This window comes from Rhipicephalus microplus, unplaced genomic scaffold, assembly GCF_043290135.1.
Source record: "Rhipicephalus microplus isolate Deutch F79 unplaced genomic scaffold, USDA_Rmic scaffold_18, whole genome shotgun sequence".
Lineage (NCBI taxonomy): Eukaryota > Metazoa > Arthropoda > Arachnida > Ixodida > Ixodidae > Rhipicephalus > Rhipicephalus microplus.
The window spans coordinates 8,873,994-8,890,725 of record NW_027464591.1 but is presented as its reverse complement, the minus strand read 5'-3'; positions in this window follow the sequence as shown (position 1 = coordinate 8,890,725).

Here is a 16,732-nt window from a genome sequence, read left to right as displayed (position 1 = left end):
AACGCCGCTTAACTGCTAATGTTTTGGCTATTCAGTCCGTTCTGGTAAATTTGCATGAATTTCCAGAAGTTTCTTTAACTGAATGGAGTCAGACAGCATTATGCTTACCGAGAACGGCTCCCAGACCAGATGGGATTACGAACTCTATGTTGAAATCTTTACTCCAGGAATCGCCTAATATTTTGCTAGAACTAGTAAATTATTCGCTAGGGAACGCATGGGTACCTTCAGAATCAAAACTTTGCAAAATTGTATTGTTGCTAAAAAATGAAAATGATGCATACACGTTGAATAACATAAGGCCGATCGCACTGACATCAACCTTAGTGAAATTGGTTGAGAGAATCATCAATATACGAATCAATGAACTTATTACCATGAGGTCAATTCTAAGTCCCTGTAAAATTGGGTTCAGGGCTGGTTGTTCAATTTGGGATGCCCACGTTGATTTAGAGAGTCGGCTTCAATTAGCTTGGCTGCATAAAAAATATGCAGCTTTAGTTACCTTAGACATCACTAAAGCATATGATACCGTGGAGCATTGTATTTTGATAGATCGATTAGAGTACCTTGATTTTCCATCATACATAGTAGCATGGTTTCACAATTTTCTTGCAGACAGAAAAGTTTATTGTTTTAAAGAGGCGTTTTCATCATCTACCCAAACGAAAGGAGTACCGCAAGGTTCGGTGCTTTCCCCGGTGCTATTTAATTTACTAATGAGCACCATTCCACGTAAACAGGGTATAACAACTTATGTTTATGCAGACGATATCGCATTTTTTGCAATGGCAGATAACATTCAGACCTTATATGAACGGCTGCAGACTTACCTTAATATATTGGAGAGCTGGCTCGATGGCAACAGCTTTTTACTTAATCCGAGTAATTGTGCCCTCCTTGTTTTCCCGCTGCAATACCCTGTGAACATCTCTCTGTCTTACCATCATGAGGACATACCACAGGTGTAATCTGTTAAATACCTTGGAGTAATTTATCACACATCGCCTAACTGGCGACATCATATCGAATATATCGCCGGAAAAGGAGTGCGGGCCATTGGAACATTACGTAGGCTAGCAACTACCCCATAGGTATGAGAAGATACACATTGGTAATGATATATCGCATGTACGTTCGTCCCATTTTGGAATTTGGTTGTGTACTTTTCTCTGGAGTTCCAGCTTACAAGTTCCGGCCTCTAATTCTTCTGGAAAAAGAAGGTTTGCGCTTATGCCTTGGCCTTCCCAAAACAGTTGCCAACAATGTGTTGTATCTCGAATCGAGGGTCCCTCCACTTTCTTGTAGAATTCGCCTTCTGACTGTTCAGACATTCTTAAGAATTTATGAATCACCATTACGACATTCAGAAACAGCCTTTATTTCTACCCCAGAATCATTTTTTGGTGCTAGATGGCTGCGATTTCACACGCCACAAATTATATTCGCGCAAAATTTACTGGAGCCTCTAAATGTACGTATATGCGACATCATGCCGAGTCGTGATAATTTAGCCCCAGTGGAAATTCAATTCGACGACATTTTTCCCAATAATGCCAAATTACTTCCCCATAAAATTTTGGATGGTTTACTACAAGATCACCTGCGCTGTATCAAAACGAACGTTATTATTGCCACAGACGCATCGCAATACGACGAAAAGTCAGGAGTTGGTATTTTCAGCCCAATTTTAAATTGGATTTATTCCCTTCGACTACCCGATTTCATACCCGTTTTTGTGGCTGAGTTTCTGGCAGTGGTGCTCGCCTTACGCAAGTTAGATACAGCAATTAGATCAGCTGTCATAATAACAGATTCCCTATCTCTCTGTGCGGCAGCGGCACTTTCTGTTGGTGCTGACAATCAAGTAACAAAGGCGTTCCATGCTCTAGTACCTGTGCATTTGAGAAAAGTACGATTAGTTTGAGTACCTGGACATAAAGGTTTGTTTCTAAATGAAATAGCCGATTACTTAGCTAAATCGTCAATCAGCGAACTAATTCTACCGCTCTGTCCATCATCCGCTTATGTGACTGCTGCTCGATTCCGCAGACGTACGCTTATGCAAGTCTTTAAAGGTTCAGCACTAACAAACTCTACAGAATATCGCCATGTATTATATTCCTGGCGAAGAGACATTCGCCGCACTTGAAAACAAGAAGTAGCTATCACAAGGCTGCGTCGCCGGGTACCAAATCTAAATTTCTAAACACACAGGTCTGCTCAGGCACCTTCGCCACTGTGTGCATTCTGTGATGAACTGGAAACAATAGACAATTTCTTTTTGACCTGCAGGCGGCTTAACAGATTACAAAAAACCCTATTAGAAATACCTTTACGTGGTATTGGTATGGACTTATCTCTGCCTGTCATTTTGTCTTTTGGAGCTTCCATTTCTGGTTTCTCTAATGCGACAGTATGCGCGGCCGTCCGGGACTATACTGATGAAACTAATAGGTTGACTAATTAACCAGTTTCATTATCCTAACAGGTCCACATAATTATATACGTATAAAATCAGATTATTGATCTATTCTAAGAATAAATTCGTTTATGTAAATATTTGTATGCATTACATTAAGCACCACACTTTCCTAGGCTATCGGTAATCTCTCTGTTAAACCTCCATCATTCCAAATCTGAAGAGTAAATTTTGAAACCACTCGATTTTTGGCCAATCCCCCACAGTGGGTATGCGCCACTAACAATAGGAGAACAACAACAACAACAACCAGGGAGTGCCTCATGTAAGATCTTTTCATAGGAGAAGCCTTATTAGCCCCCCATAGTGTCGATCGCAGGTGAAGAAGGGGTCGTTAATCTTCATCTTCACGAATCCTTTGTTGGAAGAAAACGCAGCAGAGTCTATTTGCAAAGTGAGGTGAAAATATAAAACACGCTACTAAGTCAACTTTTATTTCTTAAAGGCGAAAGGTGCGTGAAGGTGTTGTCGCCCAAGCTTCTTAAATATCAGGGAACCTCTTGATTATGTTTTCTTTCCCTGCGTTTGCGCATGAAATAGTTCGCTTTATAGATAGTGCGAGAAAGAACTGACAACCACAAGTCATGTCTAATCAAGAAGTGTGTTGACGCGCTAAATGGTGGGGCTGTTTTTTTTTTTCGATGAGAAATTGCTCAGCTGGCCTTCCAAGTTTGTCAAAAGTTTGTCGTTGACCATGTGATTGACAAATGCAATTTTGTTTTAGAGCCTTGCTCAAAAAGGACGCGCTGCACTGGCGATCACGTTACGCGGAAAGGAAATGACAAGCGAAGAAAACTGTCTGCCACACGTTTTTCTAGAGTGATCGAGACAGTGACCAGAACTTTAATAGATGGATGATGGATGAAAAACTTTTATTGGGGTCCTGAAGGATTCCGCCCCCCGTTTTATAGGGGTAGGATCGCGGGCCGCTCCCACGTTGGGACGGGGAGGCCCAGCCTCACCGCCGCATCGTGGGCCTTCTGGACAGCCTTGAGTTGTTGTATGAGAACCAGACTCGTGAGCATTAAATGAAAGGAGTTCTCAGAAAATTCTTCATTTTTTCTTTGCAAAGAGGGGCACCTCCAGAGCATGTGGTTAAAATCACTGCGATTCTGGCTGTCCGGACAAAGTTCTGAAATATCGGAGTAATGGCTATAGGTTACGAGGCTAGGGTATGTTCTCGTCTACCAGAACTTTAAACAATAAAAATAAATCAATGCCAAATGAATAACAGGAAATATAAGTTTGCGGTACCTATTTCGCAATACGCCTTCTCTAACTGCAAGAACGGTTCGTGAATAAAAATAAAGATACTATGCATATAAGTGCTATGCATATAAGTGTTCGAGCGCCAAGATGCCAATTTAGAAATGATGTCGATCTTGCCCATGCAGAGGTCGGCCCATTGGATGTGCTAAAAAATGGCATCCAGTTTGCCAACAGGCATCAGTTATTTTTTCTAACCTATATCCGGAAACACAATAAAACGAACGGATATATCAGTCGCGACCACAGTATATCAAGTGACATGGAATGCAATGTTTTATTATCCTGCCTTTGCTGCCTTCTTCAGGTATGCTGCAAAATTTTATACAGTGCTAGGCTAGTCCCAATAATAAGCACAAAGTAAGTGCTACGTTAGCCGTAGCGTTAGGACAACGTGAGGCAGGGCAACAGAAGACAAGGAAGATGGTTGCCATGTCAGGCCCCAGGAGAAAGAAGGATTGCTGCAGATCCACGAAGTGAATGCTAATGATGGGGCGAAGCAGTGGGCTTGGGATCGTGAATTATCGCCTCCTAATTTGTGCTTATTGACCTTTCGGTCTGTCTGCGCTTCGACTAGGGGCTACGACGAGCCTCGACAAACAATATTTTCGTGTGACACAAAGGTGCTTTAGCGCCACCTAAATGCTTCAGAGAACTCACATCTCTGCACCCCATGAACGTCTCTAACACACCCACTCTCCAAGCATTCTCAAGCTGTGACTTGTAGATTACCACTATCCTTCAAGAGGAAGGTACACAACAGCTGCATCTTTCCGGTACTTAGAGCAGAAACCTGGAGGCTTACAAAGAGGGTTCAGCTTAAATGAGGACGCAGCGAGCGATGGAAAAGAAAATGACAGGTGTAACCTCAAGAGACAAGAAGAGAGCAGAGTGGGTCAGCGAACAAAGCAGGGTTAAGAATATCATAGCTGAAATCAAGAAGAAGAAATGCACGTGGGCCGGGCACGTACCGCGTAGACAGGATAACCGCTGGTCACTAAGAATCGCCTGCAAATTCGATTCCCAGAGGAGTCTTGGGTGAAGGGGAGACCAAAAGTTAGGTGGGCAGATGAGATTAGGAAGTTTGCGGGTATGAAGTGACACCAGAAAGCACATGAGCGAGTTGATTGGCGGAACACGGGAGAGGGCTTTCTCCAGTGGTGGAGGTAGTCAGGCTGATGATGATGTTGATGATGATAGCTGCCAAACACGAAAAGACATTGTGCTAGCTTTCTTACATGGATATACCAGACACGTTCAACTTTTTTGTAAAGACACATTTTAAATTCAATTTATAGTGCAATGAAGAGACCAAGTATTTTGAGAGCCGAAGCTCTTTAGAGTTGAGCCATATCCACTCTCTTCCCTCGCGAAGATGACGCTGATGGCGATTACGAACAAGCGCCTTCCGGGCCACACATTTTATTTCTGTGCCACCACAATTAACGCACCATTATACGTTATGACGATGACAATGAAGCACCCATTATGCCGCTGTGCCATTCATCATTCTGCTGATAAGCGAGGTGCCAGCTATACATCAGTAATTCATTGTGCGTACTTTACTCGGTAGCTGATGGCAATGAACAATGAGCGAATTCCGCAAAACACGCCACCTTTCTGCCATGAATGAAAACTAACGTGAATGCGCTGCCGCCCACGAATTTGCAGCGACACGGGAACGCTAGCGAGCCGATCCACAAGCAGCGAGTGCTCGCGCAGCTGCAGCGAAGCGGTAACGCCGCACGCCGACCCAGAATTAAGGGCTCGCGAGATACAAGGTACAAATTGCAAGAACAACCTTTTCATACTGGCTGGTGGATTAGACGAAGATATCATGAAGGACGACTGGTTTGGGCCACATGTGACATCGCGATATGCTCTCAGGTACCTCTAATATAAATATAGACAACAAACAACAACCAAGCAGATGTGTAGAGACCCCGTCTTTGCGAACTTCAAATTACATTCCATCCAATAATCCTTGGCGCTGCATTTCACTCACCATAAGGCACTCTGCATGAAGTCTAAGCGAAGTCCGCACCTCTATACCATATACGTTGAATAAAAAAAACATTCTAAGTACTATACACACGTGTTGTCATTCAATGGCATATCTGAGTGGGCAATGTACGGAGGATTAACGATTACTCGAACGATCGCCTGGAGCTTCGCCCACTCATTAGCAGTCACTTCGCGAATTCGCCGTGATTTTTTAGGAATCTCACGTTCGTTGAACTTAAGCGCTCTATACCGGCCCACGATTGTATGGTGCACAAGTACAAGGCATCCTCACGATGTAGTTCATTTATTACCACAAATGGGAGAATCATTTAAAAAGCGCTCATATGGTCTATAATTAGGTGAGATCATTAATTCCATCTAGATTACCACTTACTTGCGAGCAGTGTCGTCAGGTTCATGAATGACGTCCGCGCACGGTTACATTGCGTATGCAGCGTTGTCCACCTCACTTATTGGCATAATATTTTACTCTAAGCCCAACGTCCACGTAAAATATTCATCTTCGAAGATCATCACAACAAGGTATTTCACATTTTTTAATTCGAGCAACTTTAGTCTAACACAGCGTATTTTTTACGCTGCAGTCTACCTTTGCAAATTTTTGCACCTACCACGCATCGGCAAGTTTGGCAATGCTGCTTATACGACGATCAGATGAGTGCGAACATCAAAACAGTCGGCGATTGAAACTTTATGTTGAATATGTGGAAACTGCCTATTGAATCTGTATGTGGAAACTGGCCATTGAAGTGTACATGTTGAATAAAAGAGGTCTTGTTGTTCATTTGCGTGAGTACGGTGTACTCTATGACGACTCTACTATGAGAAAGCTTTGAGCGCATGAACAAGCAATGTACTGTACAGCCCTTCCATTACGTGCTTATTTCTTAAGTAATGACCTTGTAATTCTCACTCACTATTCGTGCAAATGTACACTTCGCTTCCATTTATATGGTTGCTTCCATGCCACCTTTAAAAACAATGAATGCATGGTAGCATCTGTTAATCTTGCAAGTCATTCTACTTCTCTTATCTAACAATTATTCCTCGCAACGATCTGAAATGCATATTGAGATCTTCGATGAAACGAGAGTTGTAATGAGGCGCGACGTAGGACTTCCCTTTGTGTGTTCGCTATACAGAATGGTAAGTGCGTACGTCTTTCTAAGCATTGTTCAACTGCATATGACACAAAAGCGAGGTTGGTCTTGCGCTTGAGCACCACATCTCACATCCGTAAACGCTTTTAACTTTTCATTGCTTCCTTGTGTATTTCCAAGAAATGTTCAGAAGCCTAAACACATTTGGTGATTTGCACTGAAGCATACAAGCAAAACGAAGTCCTATTTATGCTGTTTCGTAGTGTACACCGCGCAGTGAACAGTTTCTTGTTTTTTGTACGTTGTAATAATGACCCCACACAAATTCTAAAATGCATATGTGAAAACCGAACGGGCGCCATTGATTTTCGTGTTGAATCTGTCTTGTAGGTGGTTTCTTTCTCCGCCGAGCCATGTGCTAAATGCGCCATTGACCTGTAAACGAAATGACCGACCAGAAACGCTTATTGTGTCTGCCACGTCAGATATTGGTAAAAACAATACATACAGATAAGAAAAATATGGTATATTTCATTAAATGGGATATAATAGGGCTCAGTGAGGTTAGGAGGACAGATGAGGCCTATATGGTGCTACAGAATGGGCACGTCCTTTGCTATCGGGGCTTGGCAGACAGAAAAGAACTGGGAGTGGGGTTCCTAATTCACAGACACATAGCTGGCAACATAGAGGAATATTATAGCAATAATGAAAGGGTGGTAGGTATTGTAATTAAACTGAATAAAAGATACAAGATGAAGGTAGTACAGACTTACGCGCCTACATCCAGCCATGATGACGCTTCAGTTGAAAGCTTCTATGAAGACGTGGAATCGGCAATAAGTAAGGTAAAACACAGCATACTATAGTGATGGGTGACTATAATGCAAAGGTAGGGAAGAAACAGTCTGGAGACCAGGTAGTAGGAGATTATGGCATCGGCACTAGAAACGCCAGAGGAGAGCTACTAGTAGAATTCGCAGAACGCAATAATTTGTGGATTTTGATTACCTTCTACCGAAAACGAGAAAACCGCAAGTGGACATGGAGGGGCCCTAATGGCGAAAATAAGAACGAAATAGATTTTATAATGACTGCACACCCAGGAATCGTGCAGGATGTGGAAGGGGTTGGCAAGGTACGATGCAGTGACCATAGAATGGTACGGTCTCGAATTCGCCTAGACTTGAAGAAGGAACGACAGAAACTGATACGCAAGAAGCCAATCAATGAGCTAGCACTGAGAGGGAAAGTACAGGAATTCAGAGTGTCGCTGCAGAACAGGTACTCGGCTCTTAGTGAGGAAACCAACCTTAGCGTAGATACAATGAATGATAGTCTGACGAGTATCATTACGGAGTGTGCAGTGGAAGTTGGAGGCAGGGTAGTTAGACAGGACACTGGCAAGCTTTCCCAGGAAACAAAGAACCTAATTAAGAAGCGTCAAATCATGAAAGTGTCAAGTACAACAGACGAAATAGAACTGGCAGAGCTTTTGAAGTTGATTAATAGACGTAAGGTGTGCGATGTAAGAAGGTATAACATGGAGAGATTTGAACATGCTCTGAAAAACGGAGGAAGCTTCAAAGCAGTGAAGAGGAAACATGGGATAGGCAAAAGTTGGATGTATGCACTAAGGGACAAAGAAGGCAAAATAACTACCAATATGGATAGGATAGTTAAAATAGCGGAGGAGTTTTACAGAGATCTGTACAGTAGCCGAGACTACCACGACGTTAATACTATAAGAACTAGCAGTAACCCAGATGACACTCCACCAGTAATGATAGAAGAAGTCAGAAAAGCTTTGGAGAGCATGCAAAGAGGCAAAGCTGCTGGTGAGGATCAGGTAACTTCAGATCTGCTGAAAGATAAAGGACAGATTGTGTTAGAAAAACTAGCCACCCTGTTTACGAGGTGTCTCCTGACGGGAAGGGTACCAGAATCTTGGAAGAACGCTAACATCATCTTAATACATAAGAAAGGAGATGACAAGGACTTGAAGAATTACAGGCCGATCAGCTTGCTCTATGTAGTGTACAAGCTATCGACAAAGGCAATTGCTATCAGAGTGAAGAAAACATTAGAATTAAATCAACGAAAGGAACAAGCAGGATTTCGAACAGGCTACTCAACAATTGACCACATTCATATTATCAATCAGGTAATAGAGAAATGCTCAGAGTATAACCAACCACTATACATAGCCTTCATAGATTACGAGAAGGCGTTTGATTCAGTAGAAACCTCAGCCGTCATGCAGACACTGCGGAATCAGGGCGTAGATGAAGTATATATAAACATTCTGGAAGAAATCTACAGGGGATAAACTGCTACCATAGTGCTTCAGGAAGAAAGCAACAGAATACCAATCAAGAAGGGTGTAATGCAGGGGGACACAATCTCCCCAATGCTATTTACCGCGTGCTTACAGGAGGTTTTCAGAAGCCTAGAATGGGAACAGTTAGGGATAAGAGTTAATGGAGAATACCTTAGTAACCTGCACTTCGCCGATGACATTGCATTGCTGAGTAACTCAGGGGACGAATTGCAACTCATGATTAGGGAGTTACACAAGGAGAGCAGAAAAGTGGGCCTTAAAGTTAATCTGCAGAAAACGAAAGTAATGTACAACAACCTCGGAAAGGAGCACCGCTTCGAGATAGGTAATAGTGCACTTGAAGTTGTAAAAGACTATGTCTACTTAGGGCAGGTAATAACTGCAGAGCCTAACCACGAGATTGAAGTAACTAGAAGAATAAGAATGGGGTGGAGCACATTCGGCAAGCACTCTCAAATTGTGACAGGTAGATTGCCACTATACCTCAAGAGGAAGGTATATAACAGCTGTATCTTGCCGGTACTTAGCTACGGAGCAGAAACCTGGAGACTCACAAAGAGGGTTCAGCCTAAATTGAGGACGACGCAGCGAGCAATGGAAAGAAAAATCGTAGGTGTAACCTTAAGAGACAAGAAGAGAGCAGAGTGGATTAGGGTACAAACGGGGGTTAAGGATATCATAGTTGAAATAAAGAAGAGGAAATGGACATGGGCCGGGCATATAGGGTGTAGACAGGATGACCGCTGGTCATTAAGGGTAACTAACTCTATTCTCAGAGAAAGAAAGCGGGTTAGAGGGAGACAGAAGGTTAGGTGGGCAGATGAGATTAAGAAGTTTGCGGGTATCAATTGGCAGCAAGCACAGGACCGGGTTAACTGGCGGAACATGGGAGAGGCCTTTGTCCTGCAGTGGACTTAGTAAGGCTGATGATGATGATGATGACTTCAATCGAATGTCGTGTTTGCGCAAGTTCAGCAAATAAACGAAACAAATCAATATTTTCGACGACACAGTGCCAACTTCACTGGTCTTCTGAAGAAACTGATAGCTTGTTCATGCGACGCACTACGCTAGTTTTACCTAGACCCCACCCACGTTTTGAAGATAATCGTTTCCTCTGCGACCTCTATATCAGTAAGCATAGGCGCGAGCTCACAAAGGCCACAAGACAGGCAAGCATGCCACGTACTCTGGCATCCTTCGTTAGATAGCTTCCTTTGTTACTCACAACCAGCCATTGTGAAAGTGCAGTCGGGAGTGTCTAAGATGCAGAATACTGATACGAGGGAACGTCGTAAACTGCAGCCTCTCGGTGCACGGCCCTGAACACCATTTCCTGGCTCGCATTTTGTCACTTTATTATAACTTTTTTTTCGGAAGACTCCCTTTAGGTCCCTTTAGGCGTACGTAAGAGCTGTACTCGTATTTTGAATAGCCTTTGTGTTGACGTGTGCATTTAGGCGATACGTTCAAGTCCTTTTGAAGCAAAAACGAGGCAAATCAACTTTCTAATGCCGTTCTACTGCAGGGAGAGAAAACATGCCTTACACGCTCGGAAACACACGTGGGGAAACTAATTTAAATCCGGAAGCCCTTGAGTTGAAGAAAGGCGAGAATAGACGATACGTCTTTAAGAAAGAAATTGCACTTTCTGAAAGAAGAAGCGAAATTTCGTTCAGAAAAGGAATCGTTCACGTTGTGTTCATGGAAAGATAGCTTTTAGGGAGATTGACGAAGTTGGGTATCGGAGCACCATGGAAAACTTGAAATCAGGTACGTAGCTGAATATTTTCTTGCAAAGAGATACATGAAACAAAGACTTTATGAAAATTTGGTTAACGAAATGAAATAAAAGTGCTTACTTAAGCTCGGAACTAAATATTCACGCAGAGATCTTGTTTTGGTAGTTGTTCATTACGCACTGATGCATTTAGAATTATCCCCAGAATCCACGTAGTTGAGCAGTCACACTTTGAACCCTTGTACTGAGTTACGCAAGCCTTTTTAAACGACGAAAGCGATGGCTCAAAAAAGCTAACCTACCACGGCCCTTAACACAACTACACTTCTGGCGAGAGATGAACTATTTGAGTAAATTTCTGTTTATTAATTGAAGATTTTTCAATAATTATTTTAATGGAGACGCACACAAGGAGTGTTACATGCAAGGAGGCTTTGGTTACGTGCCACAACCACAGCATGTTGCGTGCAAGGAGGTCGCTGGTCATACGTGCCACAGTCACAGAATGTTTAGGGACAAGGTTAGAAAGCACGTCCTAGTAGTGGAGGTTTCGTAAATGCTTTCATTTGGCATCTACAAATGAAGTGAGAGACGCTGCCGTGCCCCTTCTCTGCAAATAAGGTGAATGCTGCAATTATTACAATATGCACAACTCCATATAACTACGCTAAGAACTATTTATAAATAAGAGGGTCAGTGTGGTGCAACTTGCCTTCACTTCTTCTTCCCATGGAGGACAATGCTCATGTCTAGCTTTCACTCGTGCGCGGTACCACTGCTATATATTTCTCTTCTCTCCTCTCTTCACTCGTGCGTAAGTACATTTTCACAGTTTCAGCTCGCGTCTACACCAGCATGCTTTTGGTTAATCTGCCGAGAGTTCTCTTATCTTTCTATATGGCGTCCCCGTAAAAGGATGAACGGTAACAGCAATAATATCTGCGGGTTGTATTACTAAAGTGAATACATCATTGTGCTTGACAATGTGGCGTTCTTTATTGTTCATTAAGGACGCGCAGCAGACATGCTTACAAAGTTTTTGCATACATCTAAAAGCGACGGCCACAGCCGGGTTCGAACAAGCGATTCGAGGTCGCGGGTTTGATACGTAAACCATAGTAAATTCTGCACCAATTAGTCTGACAAGATCAACGTTCGTGAGTGTTCTCAGAGTTCAGCATAATTGGTTGCTGGTCTATCAAATTGGCTGAACTGCTTGCGGTATGCATGCTTTTCGGCACACGTGCGGTTCTGTTTTGTAAGCCAGGCCTATTTTAGGCAAGGCTGTTTGTGGCCTTTCTACGGCTTGTGTAGGCTCCTTCGAAAGAGTTAGCATAGGCGTGCTTACGGAAAGTCGCCCATTTTATGCGGCTGGAGGACAGGAAAAAAGGCGCCTTGTCAATAGTGTAGCGCAGAGAAAAAATGTGCTGCCCCATTGCACTCGAAAAAAAAAAATGGTGCCGTGCGCAAGAAAGCAGCCTTGCTTTGAGAATCGCAAGGCAATATGCTCGTTATTCGAGAGAGCACAAAGGTAACTTCACAAGCGTCCACGGCCGCGTTTACGAAAGGAGCGCGCTGCTGACACACGACGAGGGAGAATCGTAACGGTTGTTAGTGCACGCTCGTCTTGTGTATGCCTATTTAGTGCGCGTTTTTAGGGGCGAAGCTCCTTATAGCGGCACCCGTTCGTCCCTCGTAGCAGTTGTAGTGTGTAACAAGTATAACTTTGTGACCTTCAAGGTGGTGCCAGTGAGAGATTTCTTTTGTGCGTTGTTGAACAATAAAAAATAGTGCTCAATGTACGTGCCAATGGCTGCTATTGGAGAATGAGAGACAGGAGCATTTGGCTTTTAGTTAACGCGCACGCTGCGATCCCAATTAGCAGCAATTGACATGTACATTGAGCACTATCTTACAAGAAAGGGTTGCTACGTTATACTCGCTGGGTGTAACCTCCATAGTTTTAGAAAGGTTTAGCGAGGGTTGAGCCGCAGTGCCATGAATACAACGAACTAGTATATACCATGCACTCGAGGTGGTCAAAGGTGGGAAGTAGACCCGAAACGCAAGCCGTAAGAAAGTGTGCGCGCGCCACCTCTCGTTTAGTTCTTGGAATGTACGCTGGATGGCGGTGTTTCTATATGGGGGATATATGATGAAAAGGTGCGAGATGGTGGTACTTGGAGTGTTGAATAGATGGACGAGCGGATACACAGACATATTCATGGATGGACGCATGAACGGACGCAGGGGAGGATGCATGGACGAACGCAGGGATGGACGCACGAACGCACGGAAGGGCGGATGGATGCATGGTCGGTCACACAGACGGACGCATGGACGGACGGAAGCAAGAAGGAATGAACGGACGAATGCTTCGCCCCACTCTCCATCATTCACTCCGTGGATATGCTGCCATTTTTTTTTTTTTTGCTTGAGGTGCGCGCTGCAAGTTCCGAGGTGTTTGGCGCTCCTAACATGACCTTTGCAATTTGTTGCTGTTGATGAAACAATGCACAATAAACGCTCAACTACCTCTGTAAGGACGTTTCACTTTTGTGCTGTATTGATTTCGATATAGGGGATGAGCCACGTTTTTTTTTTTTGTTCTAGCCACTAGAGCTTTCGCTGTATAAGACAGAATGCCCTCATAATTTCGCCCAAGTCATTAAAAGGGTTCTTCAATTTTTAATTTCCACATTTCTACCCTAAGCGTAGACTTCGTGGCAATGAAACTGACGCGTCTCTTCTAACATGACTGCAGGTGTTCTGTGAAACCACGAGCTAGCTATTGTATGCTAATATTTTTGGCTTGTCTGCTAAGTTTTCGTTATGCGCAAAGCTACTCATGCATCACGAAAACATGGAACCACGATTTAAAGACCCATTTCAAAGGTAAAAATCCACCATACCCCGATTCTCGTGTTCTTGTTATGAAACTTATTTCCACAATGCGAGTGATCTGTCCATTGTTTTACGGCCGGTTTCGGGTGAATTATGAACAAATCACAGTTCTATGGCGGGATAGTTCTATGTGTTTAGAAAAAGTTTATTAACGATTTAGATTACCTGGTACTCAACTATAAGAGAGCTTAAAGCCCTCCCGTGGGACCCACGCTTCATGAGGGCGTGTTGGCAAAAATTATGGCATTAAGCCAACAAAATAAAATATGCCCTCCCTTTTGACGCCAACGAAGACTGGCAACACTCTCCATGTGTGTTTACTAAAAGCGGGTAAAGATTTATGCGAAAAATCACACCATATCTACGGAGTGAATGATTATGATTGGGCGAAACGCCGGAGGGTTTCATCGATAAACCGTGAATTATGCGTAAATATCGCCCAATAGATTATCAAAGACGTGAAAACACTGTATATATTTGAGCAAAAAATTTATTATTCGTAAGTTGTAGCTATACCTCACTTCCGTTCTCCCTTCGATATAATGGCTTCATGATCGGTGAAGTAGCGGATCGGTGATGGGGCGTAGTGGAAAGTTAGCAAGCACAAAGTAGTCGGCAGTTCGTACAGGTGGAACAATAGGTGGTCATGTACAGTGTCAATATTTGTGAAAGGGAACATGGGAGCGCGTCGCCTGCGCGCGAGGTGACGCGAAAAGAAAGTGCCGCTGCTATCGCTCCGGCTTGAACGCGCTGCCAGCAGCCACCGGAGCGTGCAGACCACGTGTCGCCGTGTTCCCTTTCATAAAAATTGACACTGTACATACAATCAAAGAATGAACCGACCCACGTCTTTAGGAGCTTCACCCTGAAAATAGCGGGGGAGGCTTAGGGCATGTGTTTAGAAAAAAATGGCAGCATATCCACGGAATGAATGATGGAGAGTGGGGCGAAGCATTCGTCCGTCCATGCGTCCGTTTGTGGGACCGTCCATGCGTCTGTTCGTGCGCCCGTCCCTGTGTTCGTTCATGCATCCGCCCCTGCGTCCGTTCATGCGTCCATCCATGCATCTGTCTGTGTGTCCGTTCGCCCATTTATTCATTACTCCAAGTCCCACCATCTCGCATCTTTTCATCATATATTCCCCAGCACCGCCATTCAGTGGACATTCCAAGGACTAAACGAGAGGTGGCACACGCACACTTTCTCACGGCTTGCGCTGCGGGTCTACTTCCCACCTTCAACCACCTTGAGTTCATGGTATGTACTAGTTCACTGTATTCATGGCACTGTGGCCCAATGCTCGCTAAACCTTTCTAAAACCAAGGAGGTTACGCCCAGTGAGTATAACGTAGCAACCTTTTCCTGTCAGATAGTGCTCAATGTACATGCCAGTGGCTGCTAATGTGAAATGAGAAACAGGAGGATTCAGCTTTTAATTTATTACGGCTTGCGCTTCGTATCTGCTTCCCCCCTTTAACCACCTCGAATTCATTCATGGTATATACTAGTTCATTGTATTCATGGCCCTGCGGCTCAACGCTCGCTAAACCTTTCAAAAACTAAGGAGGTTACACCCAGCGAGTATAATGTAGCAACCCTTTCTTGTCCGACAGTGCTCAATGTACATGCCACCGGCTGCTAATGGGGATGGCAGCGAGCGCGTTGACTAAAAGCCGAATGCTCCTGTCTTTCATTCCCCATTAGCAGCCATTCGCATGTACATTGAGCAGTATTTTTTATAGTTAAACAACGCACAGAAGAAATCTCTCACCGGCACCACCTTGGAGGTCAAATGTTATACCTATTTCGGGTATGTGCCCCTGGTGGTTACTTACTACGAGGGACGCACAAGACACGCCATAAGGAGCTTCGCCCCTAAAAGTGGGTAACGATTTAGAGTACTAGATACTCTACTATGGGAGAGCATATAGCCGTCCCGTGGGCGTACATTACATAGTCAGGGCAGTGAGAACGACCAGCATAGGGTGTCTGGTTGGACCCAACATACAATTAGAGTGATCCAATAGAACATGCTGAGGAACCAACGTGCTTGATCAGTTTAAATACCTACTTGCACCTGTACGTATAATAAGCGCTGAGGGCAAACAATGCCTAAAACTTCAAAACCACTATATACCAGGTCTGTCCTACGCCTCTTAATCAGTTGACTCTGAGTACAACTTATGATAGTGTATGCATGTAATGAAACTTTCAATGTGATGATGCTTCCTATTAGTGCCTGCAAAAAATTATGGCATATACACGAAGTGTATGATGATGAATGGGGCGAAGTGTCCGTATATTCGTCCGTGTGTCAGTCTATCCCTCCTTTTATGCTTCCGTCCAACCGTTCGCTCTTCCTCCGCTCATCCATCCGTCTGTCCAAACGTCTGTCCGTACGTCCGTGTGTCTGTCGGTGAGTTTGTTCTTGCTCCCGTCCGTGCCATTCATCCGTCTTTTTTACTGTTTGCCCGTCCACCAGTTCGCACCAAGGATAAATGAATGAATTTTATTTGGTCCTTCGGAACGCGCTTTAGCACGTTGCGGGCCACTCCCACATCGGAACAGAAAGACCAAGTGTCTCTGCTGTGACGCGAGCCCGGTGGACTGCCCATAGCTGCTGGTCAAGTCCGGAGCTTGCAATAGCACCTTACCATTTGGACGGCGTGATGACTTCCTCAAAGCGTAACGCGGGGCTCCGTCAGAGCATATGTTCCAAGGTAGCTATATCGTGGCAGTAGGAACATGTATTATTTGGATGTATTTCGGTATAAATTTTGTTCAATAGCGCGGGATTAGGGTACATCCCAGCCTGAAGGAGCCTGAGTTTCAGAGCCTGAGGTCTGCTTAGTTTTCTGTGCGGTGGAGGGTAT